This window comes from Saimiri boliviensis, chromosome 1 (assembly GCF_048565385.1).
Source record: "Saimiri boliviensis isolate mSaiBol1 chromosome 1, mSaiBol1.pri, whole genome shotgun sequence".
Taxonomy (NCBI): domain Eukaryota; kingdom Metazoa; phylum Chordata; class Mammalia; order Primates; family Cebidae; genus Saimiri; species Saimiri boliviensis.
In genome coordinates this window covers 89,855,874-89,870,532 of record NC_133449.1, presented here as the reverse complement: position 1 = coordinate 89,870,532, position 14,659 = coordinate 89,855,874, and the positions used below count along the sequence as shown (strand labels likewise).

The following is a 14,659-nucleotide window of genomic DNA, read 5'->3' as shown; positions in this document are numbered from 1 at the left end:
AATCTTGAGTATCTGAAAGCCCAGGAGTGCTGCTACAAACATCAGCTAAAAAAAAAAAAAAAAAAAAAGTAGGTTCAGAGGGAGGGTGATATAATAGGATACCCTATTATCCACAATAGGATATGTGGATCCTTTTTTCAAGTAGCAGTCCACTGTCGTAAATGTACTGCCCCAGGTAGAAGGTGGGTTAGGATTCAGAGCCTAACATCAAAGATAGGGTACTTTGTTTCAACAGGTTAAAAAGCAACTCATGGTGTCACTGCGAATATATCTGAAAGTTAGCAACTTCAAAGGGATTCATTAAGAGATTTTCCCATTAAAATCCTTGGAAGTTTACTAAACTGCATAAAGGTGCTTTTATAAAAGCAGGCCCAGGAGGCATTTCAATAAAGACCTCCAGTTAGATAACTGGACCAAGAGAGCTGTGTTAAAGGCTGGGAAGAGAGAGAAGTTTGTTGTAATATTTCTCCAAGGGTGAAGTTCCTAACTCTTCTCACCTCAGCTTCCTCTTCTTTAAAATGGTAATAATGATATCCAGCCTAAACTGGGTACTGTGTGGAGTGCCTGTAGTCCCAGATACTCAGGATGCTGAGGCAGGAGGATTGTTTGAGCCCAAGAGTCCAGCCTAGGCATCATAGTACAGACCTTTTCCCTAACAATAAATAAATAAATAAACAAAAAATAAAATAGCCTTACAGTGATGTTGAAAGCATTAAATACTATTTTTATTTATTTGTGAACAAACTCCATTATTAAATTGGCACTAATTAATGTTAATTCTTTTATAGGTAATAAAAAAGGTGCTCAACACTACCATCTGAACCAAGATCTGTGGTGCTTGGTTTAGAAAGATCCTAGGTTTTCTCTCAGTGACTCATACCTAAAAGAAAAGTGATAGAAGAGAAGGTTCAGCTCAACCCACTCCTCAAGGCTCAGAATGATCAAAATGGTGGGATGTTCAAGCAAGGAGGTAGTCAGAAAGTCAGAATTTGAATAAGAATGGAAACATTTTCTCATCCCCATCATGCTCAAGTGATACTTGGTCTTAAGAAGTGAAACCTATACGTTCTGATAAAATTTTGGAGCTTTCTGAAAGAGTGCTCAAAAGATAAGAAAGAAGAGAGGAGCCATCGTTGAAATGACCTACACACACTCACACACTGTAATAGCGAACCCTGGACAAAGAGATACACCATGATTACAATCTGGCTTCCAGTCCAGAGACCAGTTCAGCCAAATACTTTGTTCATGCTTTTTAAAACTCTGTGGCGAGTACATAAAAATGTCTGCAACCCCAACGAGGTTGTTAAATTCTTTTTTAAGAACAAGACAGAAAGGAGAAGTGATTTACTGGAATAGGTTGCTGGGTTTGTTTTTTATTTTTATTTTTGCTCTTCTAATTCCCCAGCCCACAGCAGCCTGTCTAGTTGAATCTTGATTTGTTTTTGTCTCATATGAATGTGAACATCCATCCTTCCAGAAGAAATGGTAAATAGCTGTACACATCTCTGTCATGAAGTAGTCATAAATAACCATCATTTATGGGGCTGGTGGGAGGGCAACCTTTGGGCTTACAGAACTACCTGCAGAAACACTGTTCTGTGAAGTTTTTTGTAACTAAATGAGAGAAAACATTTATTTTTGTTGCGGTTGATTAAAAGTATTGTTTTAAAGTAATATATATATATATATATGCAGTAAAAAAAAAAACGGAAGTTGGTATGTCATAGAGTGGCATTAAATGAAAAGACTGTGTCCTGTGTGGTATCCACTTCTCCGCTCCAGTGATATCCACTTAAAGATTATAAGTTTTAGGTTACACAAATCATGCATGAACATTCTCTTGCAAAAATTTCAAACTATACAGCATATAAATATGCTTGAGTCCCTCTTGATCATCACCCCAATTACATTCCCCTTCTCAGAGGTAACCACCATTGTTAACACTGGTTGACAATCTGGGTAAAAATTTTCTCCCAGATTTTTACCATCTTTATAAGTATGCATGTTTTGGTTTTTATTTTACAGAAATGGTATACCACATTTGTTATCTAGCTTCTTGCTTTTTTGACCTAACAATATGTTTTGAATACTTTTCCATGTCAGTAAATATATCTTCATTGCTTCTTTAAACTGCTGTAACTATGAATGTGGGATAGTTTATTTATATACTATGAACATTTAGATATTTCCAATTCTTCATTATTACAACATGGAGCTGCAATGAACATCATTGTCCCTACTTTTTGGTATATATGTGGAAGTTTTTCTCCAAAATAGATAAAAAGTATCAATTTTCAGCATGTAATCCTGGCTACTTGGGAGACTAAGGTGGGAGAATCGCTTGAACCCAGGAAGCAGAGGTTGCACTGAGCTGAGATCGTGCCATGGGACTCCAGCCTGGGTGACAGAGCAAGACTCCATTTAAAAAAAAAAAATCAATTTTCAGCAATTTCTTATTTATTTATTTATTTATTTTTGAGACAGGGTCTCACTCTGTTGTCCAGGCTGGAGTGCAGTGGTGCAATCTCAGCTCAACCTCTGCCTCCCAGGCTCAAGTGATTCTCCTGCCTCAGCCTCCCAAATAGCTGGGCCTCAGGCATGTACCACAATGCTCAGCTAATTTCTTTTGTATTTTTAGTACAGACAAGGTTTCACTACATTGGCCAGACTGGACTCAAATTCCTGACCTCAAGTGATCAACCTGCCTTGGCCCCCCAAAGTGTTGGGATTACAGGCGTGAGCCACTGCAGTTGGCCTATTTTTAGTTCTTTTGTTGGCTAGTTATCATGATCATTTTGAACAATTTGCTAATTATTTATTTCTTGATTTAACAATCTATATCAATTGACTTCTTACTATGAATGATCAGGAATTTAGCCATGTATATGACTTTTCACTTCCTTTTCACCGCCAAGTTTTGTTAATTATATTTTTACTATTGGCTCTTCTATTGATTACCTTTACAACTTTATATAACACACTTAAGTGTCTAGTTCTTATACAGTCCACTTTAGACAATATCTTTTCATTCTCTGTGATTAACAATGAAGATATTAACATTTCTACTTCATCTGCTCTCCTCTTCTCCCAACCTGGGTCAGGTATAGTATTACTTTTCCTCTGTCCAGGTGTATACATTTTCCATCCTATTCTATGATTATTTCATTATTTCTTATACAACTCTGCCTTCATCTTTTATTTGCTTTTGGGACTACCAAATGCGCTGCTTTTACTTGTAAATTTAAATCTTAATCACTCTCTCTTTTCCAGAAAGTCATTAAATTTTCTGGATTCTCCCTTCTATTCTTTTTTTGTATATCTTTAATCTTGTTTCAGTAAGAGTTTGGATAAAGGGATTGCAAATGCGTGAGTCCAGACACCCATCTTGAACCACATAAAGCAGGAATTTTTAAAAAAAAATCCTCTTCAATGTCACTGTTTCTTTTAAGGCATTTTCAACATTTCATGGCAGCCAGTTTCAGCAAACAAGGCAATTCATAGTTTTTAATTAGCTAGAGACAGGTGAAAGTGATCTATAACACAAAACACAGAACCAAACCTTAAAACCCAGAGAGAATGGTGTTCATCACTGATTCTGTTATAAGGCACCTAGTATAAAAACCTACCTCTAATTCTTATCAGTCGTCTTGGATAATGGGGGAGGGACTGGGGGAAAAGCCTAGGGACCATAATGGAGCTACGGAGATAGGTTGTTTAATGGTGTGTGCCGTATTGGGGCTGCCTCAGAGAACTGGCACTGTTGGCAGTCCAGGGCAAGGCAGTGATTCCAAATTTGGAATCAAGGAATTCTGACACTTCACAGCTGCATGAGGTTTCATTACTTATTTTCTTAAGTTTCAGCATCCTTTTCTATAAAGTAGGAGTAATACTAGTGCCCATCTCATAGGGTTGTTACGTGTATTAAAAGCAAAGATATATGTAAAGCATTTGTTTCAATGCTGGCACATAACATTCAATACATGTTAGTGTTTTTTTGTTTGTTTTTCGAGACAGAGTCTTGCTCTGTCGCCAGGCTGGAGTGCAGTGGTGCAATCTTTGCTCACTGTAACCTCCGCCTCCCAGGTTCAAGCAATTCTCCTGCCTCAGCTTCCTGAGTAACTGGGACTACAGGCATGCGCCACCATGCCCAGCTAATTTTTGTATTTTTAGTAGAGACGGGTTTCACCTGTTGGTCAGGATTGTCTTGATCTCTTTACCTCGTGATCCACCCACCTGGGCCTCCCAGAGTGCTGGGATTTAGTAAAAACAGGTTTCATCTGTTGGTCAGGATGGTCTCGATCTCTTGACCTCGTGATCTACCTGTCTCAGCCTTGCAAAGTGCTGGGATTACAGGTGTGAGCCATGGCGCCCTGCCAATGTTAGTTGTTTTAGTAATGAAACTTGCATGCTGAATATCACAGTCTTGTGTGGAATTCCCGAAGGAAACAATGTGATCCCTACCCTCCATGGAGCTCCTCGTCTCAGATGGAGATGTGGACAATATTTTCTGTCTATGGTGCTTCACGTATGGCAAGAGTTTAATGGATATCTGTTGATAAAGAATTGAAAAACCCATTGGTCCAGATGGAAGAGATAGCTCTTCCTTTCAGGGAATACTCACTCTCAAGGAATTTCTCATTTCTTAGGGAATATGTGAGAAATAAGACACATATTATAAACAAGTACGGAGTACATTTAATCACAGTTCAGTCATATAATTCTTTCAACCAATATTTGTTGCTCCTTTCCATGTGAAGAAATTATGTTAGGAAATGTAACAAGATACGCTTTCTGCCTTCAAAGGGATTAAAATCTAGTAGATAAGATTTATACACAGAGCTAAATATGTAAATGTGAGGACCTTACTGATTAACTGCGTTAAGGCAAGTTTTCAATTTTTCACCTCATTCCCATGACCAAGTCCTCCTTTTCCTCCCTGGTCAACACCCATCTCTCATGATGTGTCTGTAGCAATGTTTATTTCTGAATCATAAAATAATCATGTGAACTGTGTCTGAAAAAAAAATGGAGACAGGTACATAGCTTCCTACCTCCCTAGATAAATTCATAGGTTTAATATCCCTGAAGGCCAATGAGTTTCCCAGAGAATACAGATTGTTTACATTGACCTCCTAAACCTAACCATTCATTGATTTCTTTTCTCTTCCATAGAAACTCTTTGCTTTATTAGTCATCTTATTAATACATACCTATGGGGAAGTTGGAACAAAATCTTCTGCTTGTACTTTTACTCCACCATCACCTCAAAGTCAGTGTGTTATATTTCTGGAGGGAGAAAATGGTGTGAAGAAAAAAAAAATTGAAGCCAGACACACATGGGTCCAAATCCAGTCTACCCCTTACCATAGTAATAGGATTTTTAGCTGGCTATGAGATTGCCTGGAGTAGAACAAGCTTTCCTTGTCCAGGTGAATAAATTCTGGTCAAAGAGATGTAGGCGGAAGCAGTGGTATGCTGGCAAATATGTAACTGGCTCTACACACACACACACACACACACACACTCTCTCTCTCTGATTGCACAGTGGTGCGATCATGACTCCTGCAGCCTTGACTTTCTGGGCTCAAGCAATCCTCGCACCTTAGCCTGCTAGGCAGCTGGACTACAAGCAAGTGCCACCATGCCTAGCTAATTTTTAAAAAATTTGTGTGGAGACAAGGTCTCACTTTGTTGCCCAGGCTGGTCTTCAACTCCTGGGATCAAGCAATTCTTTCTCCTTGACCTCTCAAAGTGCTAGTATTACAGGCATGGGCCACCATGCATTGCCCAGAATGCTTTGATTAATTTTTGCTGAACTCCTACATCTGTATGCAACCTATGATTGCCATTCAACCATGGCTTGACAAATGGAGTTGCATTCCAATTCACTAAGTCTTTCCCTAATAGTTGTATTGTTATTAAACCCAAAATGTGATCTACTATTAAACTATTTTTCATCCTTGTACAAATTATATGCATTAAATGGAAATTTCAGCTTCAGCACTATACATCAGAACTTCACTTATTTATCAGTGAGGGAAGTGATTTCTTTGCCAAATTAAATAACAATTTTGAAATACTGGAATAATATTTCCTTAATGTTTTGTTCTATTCATAATGTAATGGTTACAGACACACGATGCTTTTAAGTTGAATCTATGTTTTCAACATTCTTTTCTGTCATGTTCTTAAGTTTAGACCATCAAAAAAGTAGTAAATCAAATCCTGACCTGTAGCAGTTGCTAATCTCTATGGTGTAAATATTCTCATTATGGCTGTGTTCAAACCGTCAGGAGGTTTGAACACAGAGTTAGGAAGAAATATACAGTATTTCCACCATATAAATGCAATAGATCTTTAGTATTTTTATGGTTATTTGCCATTCTTCTCTGAATTGTCTATTCATATTTTCTTATCATTTTTCAATTAGGCTGTTGCTTTTTTTTTCTCACTTGTAAGAGCTCTTTGTATATTATCAGTCATATGTATCATTTGTCAATAGAATGTAAACTCCATGAACGCAAGGATGTTTGCTTTATTCAGCACTGAAATCCCATAGCACCTATCACATAAAAGTTGTTCAAGCAAATATTTGTTAACTGAATAAATGTGTTGCAAATATTTCCCTAGATAATCATTTGTCTTTTTATTTTTATGCTTATGTTTTTTGCTATACAAAAATGTTAAATTGCATGTTGTCAAATATGTCTGCCTTTTTCATTTACTGCATCTGAGTTTTCTGTGCTATTTAAAAATGTTTCTCTCATCCCAAGGTTGATTATTCTCCTAAATTTTCTAAAAATTTTATTTATTTTTTTGCTACATTCAAATCTGAAATCCATCTGGAATTTATTTTTGTATACGACATGCATTTCTTCCAGATGGCTGGCCTATTGTGCCACTTCTGAAAGTAAATTACTTTTCTCCGCTAAACTAAAATTCTACCTTTGTGGTACATTAAGTTTCCATGTATACTGGACTCTATTTATGGCTCTTTACGTTGTTCTGTTATATATTTGCTTACTTCTGGACCTTTGTGGTACTCTTTGGATGTACTGACTTTATGGTAATTATAATAAGACTACAAACTGTAGTATTTGCCATATCCTATTCTAATGAATTTACATTAAATCCTCACGCACACTCTCTGAGGAAGGTAGTATAAATATCTCCTTTTTACTGATAATAAAATTTAAGGACAGAGAAGTTAAGAAACATGCCCAGCATCATACCACCACTAACAAGCAGAACCTTAGTTTGAATCCATGCATTGTAGTTTCAGAGTCCCTGTTCTTAACCATTATGCCAAAGTGCTTCCCTGTACAGCACCCTTTACTCATATTTTTATTTTAGTTTTAAATTTAAATTTAAAATTTTTTGAAGCAGGGTCTAGCTCTGTCACTCAAGCTGGAGTGCAGTGGCATGAACAAAGCTCATTGCACCCTTGATCTCCTGGGCTTAAGCAATCCTCCCACTTCAGCCTCCCATGTAGCTGGGACCACAGGTGTATGCCACCATGCCTGGATAATGTTTTTATTTTATTTTTACTTATTTTTTAATTTTGAAAAGAGATGGGATCTTGCTATGTTTGATCAGGCTGGTCTTGAATTCCTGTCCTCAAGTGATCCTCCTACCTTCGCCTCCCAAAGTGCTGGGATTACAGGTACGAGCCACCATGCCTGGCCTAATTTTTAAATTTTTTGTAGAGATAGGGTCTCACTTTGTTGCCTAGGCTGGTCCTGAACTCCTGGGCTCAAGCTATTTTTCTGTCTTGTCCTCCCAAAGTGTTGGAATTACAGGCATGAGTCACTGTATCCAGTCCTGTCTTTTTAAAAAATATATATTTTTTACCTGTTCTTGGTACTTATTCTTACATTTTCTTCTTTAAAATAATTTTGTTCAGTTCAAAAATAAAACCAAAACCTCCCTATTGGGATTCTCATTAGAATTCTATTAACTTTATGCATTAATTTTGAGAGGCACATATTTTTATAAATTAGGTCTTCCTTTTAGGTACATGATAAACTTTTCTGTATGTTCAAGTCTTACTTTATGTATTCTTCATTAAGATTTTATAGTGTCTATTACACAAGTCCTATACCTAATAACATTTTATCAAAATATTTTACAAGTTTCATCATTGTGAATTAATCTTTTCTCCACTGTTAAAAGTATAGAAGAAAACATCAATTTTTTGTTCATGTGTGTGTAATGTTTGCATGTGTATATATAGTGCTCACTCATCAAATTCTCTTACTAATTCTATAGTATTTTAATTTTATCACTTAAGTTTTCTAGGTACACAGTTATATCTCTTACAGTTGAAATAATACTGTTTTTGCCTATCTTTTCCTTCCTTCCTTCTCACCTTCCCTCCAACTTTTCATGTGAGAATATAATCCCAGGTTGCCATATCATTCAGTGTTTGTTTGTTTGTTTGTTTTTTGTAGAGACAGAGTTTCACCTTGTTAGCCAGGATGGTCTTGATCTCCTGACCTTGTGATCTGCCCGCCTCAGCCTCCGAAAGTGCTGGGATTACAGGTATGAGCCACAGTGCCTGACTTCTCATTCAGTCTTTTAAAAGGAACTATATAGGCCCTTAGGAGGATCTGGAAAAAAATAATAATAAAAGAATGAAACAATTTGATTTTAATATTAGATCTTCTCATTTAAATATTGTTCTGAATTTTCAAAAATAATTTTCAGGTCAAACAACAAAAGGCTAGAAGATGCCAGTTTTTTAAAAAATATATTTTAATTGAGATAGTGTCCTTTATTTTAAAATATTTGCAGTAACTACTTTATTTTTTTCACACTCTATTGCATTAGCTAAGACCTCCAGTATATTGAGTAGTAATGGTGATAGCATTACTATTCGTTTTTGCTTTTAATAGCAATGGCTTAGTAAATTCACTTTTTAGCATGATGATTGCTATTAGTTTTTGGTAATACGGCTTATCATAATTAAGGCGTTTTCCTTAAGTCTTTATTAGAAATAGATGTTGATATTTTTCTCTTTTACTTGTTAATAACATTAATTATATTGATACTTTTGCTATACTTAAACCAGTCTTGAATTCTTGGAATAAACCAACCCACCATGGTGTATTATATTTTTTGATATATTGATAAATTTAATTTTTCATATTTTATTTAGATTTTTAAAATCTTCCATAAGTAAGATTGGTTTATTATGGTCATTTGGGGGAGGAGTTCTATTTGCATGAGGTTTCAGTATTATTGTTACGTTAGCTTAAAAAAATAACTTTTACATATTTTTAATTCGTCACCACTAGACCAGCCCTACAAGAAATGCTAAAAGAAGTTCTAAATATTGAAACAAAAGGTTAATATGCATCAGTATTAAAACACTTGAAAAGATAAAACTCACAGGGCTTACAAAACAGTAACAAAATGAAGAAAATAAAGCAACCAGGTAACAATCAACATGATGGCTGGAAATACCTCACATATCAATATGAATGTTGAATGTAAATTGTTCTACATGCCCTAATTAAAAGATAAAGATTGGCAGAATAAATTTAAAAAGAAACACATACAAACCAACTATCTGCTGTCTTCAAGAGACCCACTCAACGTGTAAAGATTCATATAGGCTCAAGGTAAAGAGAAAAATCATTCCATACAATTGGAAACTAAAGGCAAGCAGGAATAGCTATTCTTATGTCAGATAAAACAGACGTAGCAACGATGGCTAAAAAAAAGAGAGAGAGAGACAAGGTCATTATATAATGACAAAGGGATCAATACAATAAGAAAATATAACAATCCTAAATATGTATGCACCTAATTTTCGAGCTCCTAGATTCATAAAACAATTACTACTAGACCTAAGAAAAGAGATAGATAGCAACACAATAGTAGTGGGAGACTTCAACAGTCCACTGACAGTACTAGACACATCATTGAGGCAGAAAGTCAACAAAGAAACACTGGATTTAAACTGGACACTAGAACAAATAAACTTAACAGACTTTTACAAAACATTCTATTGAAAAACTGAAGAATATAATTCTTCTTATTAGCACATGGAACATTTTCCAAGACAGACCATACGATGGGTCACAAAACAAGTCTCAATAAATTTTTAAAAACTGAAATAATATCAAGTATCTTCTCAGATCACAATGGAATTAAACTAGAAATCAATTCCAAGAAAAAAACCTACAATCTTTACAAATACATGGAAATTAAACAATTTGATCCTGAATGATCTTTGGTTCAACAATGAAATTAAGATGGAAATTAAAACAATTTTCAAAATGAATAACAGTGAGACAAGTTATCAAAACTTCTGGGATATAGCAAAAGCAGTGCTAAGAGGAAAGTTTTTGTTTGTTTTTGTTTTTTTTGAGACGGGGTTTCGCTCTTATTACCCAGGCTGGAGTGCAATGGCGCCATCTTGGCTCACCGCAACCTCCATCTCCTGGGTTCAAGCAATTCTCTTGCCTCAGCCTCCCGAGCAGCTGGGACTGCAGGCATGCGCCACTGTGCCCAGCTAACTTTTGTATTTTTAGTAGAGACAGCGTTTCACCATGTTGACCAGGATGGTCTCCATCTCTTGACCTCGTGATCCACCCGTCTCGGCCTCCCAAAGTGCTGGGATTATAGGCGTGAGCCACCGGCCTGGCCAAGAGGAAAGTTTATTGCACTAAATGCCTCCACCAAAAAGACAGGAAGATCACAGATTGACAAACCTAAGATCACACATCGAGGAACTAGAGAAACAAGAACAAACCAAACCCAGAGCTAGCAAAAGAAAAGAAATAACAAAGATCAGAGCAGAACTAAATGAAATTGAGACAAAAAATATATAAAGGATCAATGAAACAAAAAGTTGGTTGTCTGAAAACAAAAACAAATGGATAGACCACTGGCAAGATTAACCAAGTAAAGAACAGAGAAGATTCAAATACACTCAATCAGAAATTTAAATGGAGACATTACAATTAACACCACAGAAATACAAAGATCATTTGAGACGACTGTGAACACTGCTATGCACGTCAACTAGAAAATCTAGAGGAAATGGATAAATTCTTGGAAACATACAACCCTCCAAGCTTGAATCTGGTCTGAGATCAATTATTTAAAAGTTAGCTGTAACTTAATTGTAGACTGTTAGAACCTACTGACTTAAAAAATACAGACCCTTAGGCCAGGCATGGTGGCTCAGGCCTGTCATCTCAGCACTTTAGGAGGCCGAAGTGGGCGGATCACCTGAGTTCGGGAGTTTGAGACCAGCCTGGCCAACGTGAATAAACTCTGTCTCTACTAAAAACACAAAAATTAGATGGGCGTGGTCGTGTGCGCCTGTGATACCAGCTACTTGGGAGGCTGAGGCAGGAGAATTGCTTGCACATGGGAGGCAGAGGTTGTAGTGAGCTGAGATTGCACCATTGCACTCCAGCCTGGGTGACAGAGTGAGAGTCCATCTCTAAATAAATAAATAAGTAAAATTAGCCAGGCATAGTGGCGCATGCCTGTAATCCCAGCTACTCAGGAGGCTGAGGCAGGAGAATCACTTGAACCCAGGAGGCAGAGCTGTGGTGAGCCAAGATCACACCATTGCACTCCAGCCTTGGCAACAAAAGCAAAATTCTGTCTCAAAAAAAAAAAATTATATATATATGTATATGTAATGTATATATATGTATATACATTACATATATATATAAACCCTTAATTACCTTTACAACTTTAAAAAGTATAAGTGGTTTATATCAATTTCCTGTTTCTTCTTGAGGCCATATATATATATATATATATATATTTCTTTTTATTTTTATTTATTTTTTTATTTTTTTTTGAGACGGAGTTTCACTCTTGTTACCCAGGCTGGAGTGCAATGGCGCGATCTTGGCTCACCGCAACCTCCGCCTCCCGGGTTCAGGCAATTCTCCTGCCTCAGCCTCCTGAGTAGCTGGGATTACAGGCACACGCCACCATGCCCAGCTTATTTTTTGTATTTCTTTAGTAGAGACGGGGTTTCACCATGTTGACCAGGATGGTCTCGATCTCTTGACCTCGTGATCCACCCGCCTCGGCCTCCCAAAGTGCTGGGATTACAGGCTTGAGCCACCGTGCCCGGCACAATATATATTTTTATAACCAGTACATTGAACAAAATCTCCTGGGTGAAAACACAAAAGTCACTTAATTTTTCTTTTCCACTGTCCTTTTAATCCTGCCCAGTGGAGTAGTCTTGGATAGGTCTAACTTAGGCAGGTCTTGGAAAATAGAAAGTTCAAAATCACCCAAAGTCACAAAAACAATCCCAATTGTTTAATTACACTAGTTCAAAACACTAATTAACAATTGAGTCCTCATTAAGAGGCATGATTTCTCCCCTACTTTTCCATCTGGGGTAGACAGTAAGTAGGAGAATGTGCTCAGCTTGCTTTGGTTGTTGTAGCTGCTGCTGCTACTCTGTTTTTTTCTCTTTTTCAGCGGGAAAATATGTAACTTTATTTTAACATAGTAATTAAATTTCTCCACAGAATAGGGACACTATGGGATTTTTTTTTCCATTTAATAAATACAAATGAATAAAAATACTTTGGAAAGGGAATGCTTCTCTCTCTCCACATCTCATAGAAGCCTCCAGGAAATTACCTGCCCCTCTGGGGCCTATGCTCACAGCCCCTGTCTACTCACACAAACCACTTTTCTTTACTCTGTGGGCTACATCTGATTTGCCTGCAAATATTACTTAGGTAAAATAACTATCCTTTCCACATCTTCCAAATACAAGTTCTTGTACTGCATTTCAAATTTTCAGGATTGGGCATGCCTGTAATCCCAGCACTATGGGAGGCTGAGGCAGGCAGATCACCTAAGGTCAGGAGTTTGAGACCAGCCTGGCCAACATGGTGAAACCCTGTCTCTACTAAAAATACAAAAATTAACGGAGTATGGTGGTGCTCGCCTGTAATCCCAGCTACTCGGGAGGCTGAGGCAGAATTGCTTGAAACCAGGGGGGTGGAGGTTGTAGTGAGCCAAGATCACACTGCTGCACTTCAGCCTGGGTGACAGAGACTCCATCTCAAAAAACAAACAAACAAAACACAAAAAACCTCCACAAATTTTCAGTGATTGCCTTCTGAGAAAGAAAAAATCTGGCATCCACAGAAGCCCAATATGGATTTCCTTCAATGAGTAATTGTCAACCATGACATTATGTGCGAGGTCTCAGTCAAATGACTACAGTCCACTGGATCCATTCTGAAAGAGGAGGAAAGGATCATGTAAAATCTACTGTATGCTTCATAAACGATCCCTTATTTGAAAAATATAAATTCCCATTTAAATTTAACTTGTTTGAAACAGGTCAAATATTTGATTCTGCATGCAATAGATCTGCTGTTGCTTAGAATTGTGACCTCCTGACCCTGTGCTGCTCAACTGACCATGTTAGAGAACATTAGAACCACATCGAAATCGTAAGTCACAAAAAAGTTCTCTGTCTCCAGCCTGGGGACAGGCGACCCCTCATGCCTACCTCCACCAGCTCATTCACGTTTGGGGACAAGACACTACTCTGTGCTCTGAGCTAAGTAACAGCAGAGTCCATCTGACTGGGTTTTGAAGAATGATTTTGTGACAATACTTAAACTCCCAGTGCAACAACAACAAAAATGTATAAAACACTAGAGTTTCCAGTTTTTAAATTGGAAAAGAAAAACTCCTGTGGATCCAGAAGAAACTTTTACTGAAACTTTGAAGATCTCACCTGCATCTGCTCTAGTAAAGCACTTGTAACTAAGACATGAATGTAAATTTTTCATAAATATGACCAGGAAAAAACTATCAGTCTTTGTGACCAGCAATAAATTTCTATATACCCCACTTCTTATTAATCCGCATTAAATAAAAAAGCATTTCCTGAAAGTATTTTTGTGATAGTTTGTAATATACAATGAATGAGAAAGACGTAACTAGATCATAAGAAAACAATTGCTTGTTAAATATGAAATAAGAAAGAGTCAGGGCATGGTGGCTCATGCCTGCAATCCCAGCACTTTGGGAGGCTGAGGCAGGTGAATCACCTGAGGTCAGGAGTTTGAAATCAGCCGGGTCAACATGGTGAAACCCCCATCTCTACTGAAAAAAAAAAAATTAGCCAGATGTGGTGGCGGGCACCTGTAATTTCAGCTACTCAGGAGGTTTAGGCAGCATAATCGCTTGAACCGGGGAGGTGGAGGTTGCAGTGAGCTGAAATTGCATCATTGCACTCCAGCCTCCTCAACAGAGCGAAACTCTGTCTCCAAAAAAAAAAAAAAAGTAAAAAGAAAGGAAGTGAGGAAGTGAAGGATTCCTCATGTGTGCACACAGGGAACTAGGAGGGACTTAAAATGAGCATCCCAGCCCTTTCCCTGTGAAGTAGATACAAGGTCTCATTTCTTCAGAGGGAAAATGGTTGGTATTACATTATCTTCTGGAAGGCTGGCAGGTACAAGGTAGGAAGGGAATTCCCAAGAAGTCATGAACTGCTGGGTTTGCTGGTGCCTCAGCTGGGAGAGGTAGTGCTAATAGCTTTGACAGTCTACCTGAATCACCTTGTGAGGAATGCTGTAAAATTGCAGTAAGCTGTCAGTATTCTACATAAGCTGCGTTGTTCTTGTTTTTGTTGTCT

The 14,659-nt window shown here is 37.4% G+C and overlaps 1 long non-coding RNA gene across 1 annotated transcript; it reads right to left on the bottom strand.

Moving 5' to 3' along the window:
• Positions 1–4,976: 4,976 nt before the first annotated feature.
• On the bottom strand, positions 4,977–9,778 carry LOC141581054 (uncharacterized). Its single transcript, XR_012513499.1, has 3 exons — positions 9,564–9,778; positions 8,468–8,612; positions 4,977–5,289 (listed from the first exon to the last, which is right to left on the bottom strand). It is a non-coding gene; the product is annotated as an uncharacterized LOC141581054 (long non-coding RNA).
• Between the last annotated feature and the right edge of the window lie 4,881 nt (positions 9,779–14,659).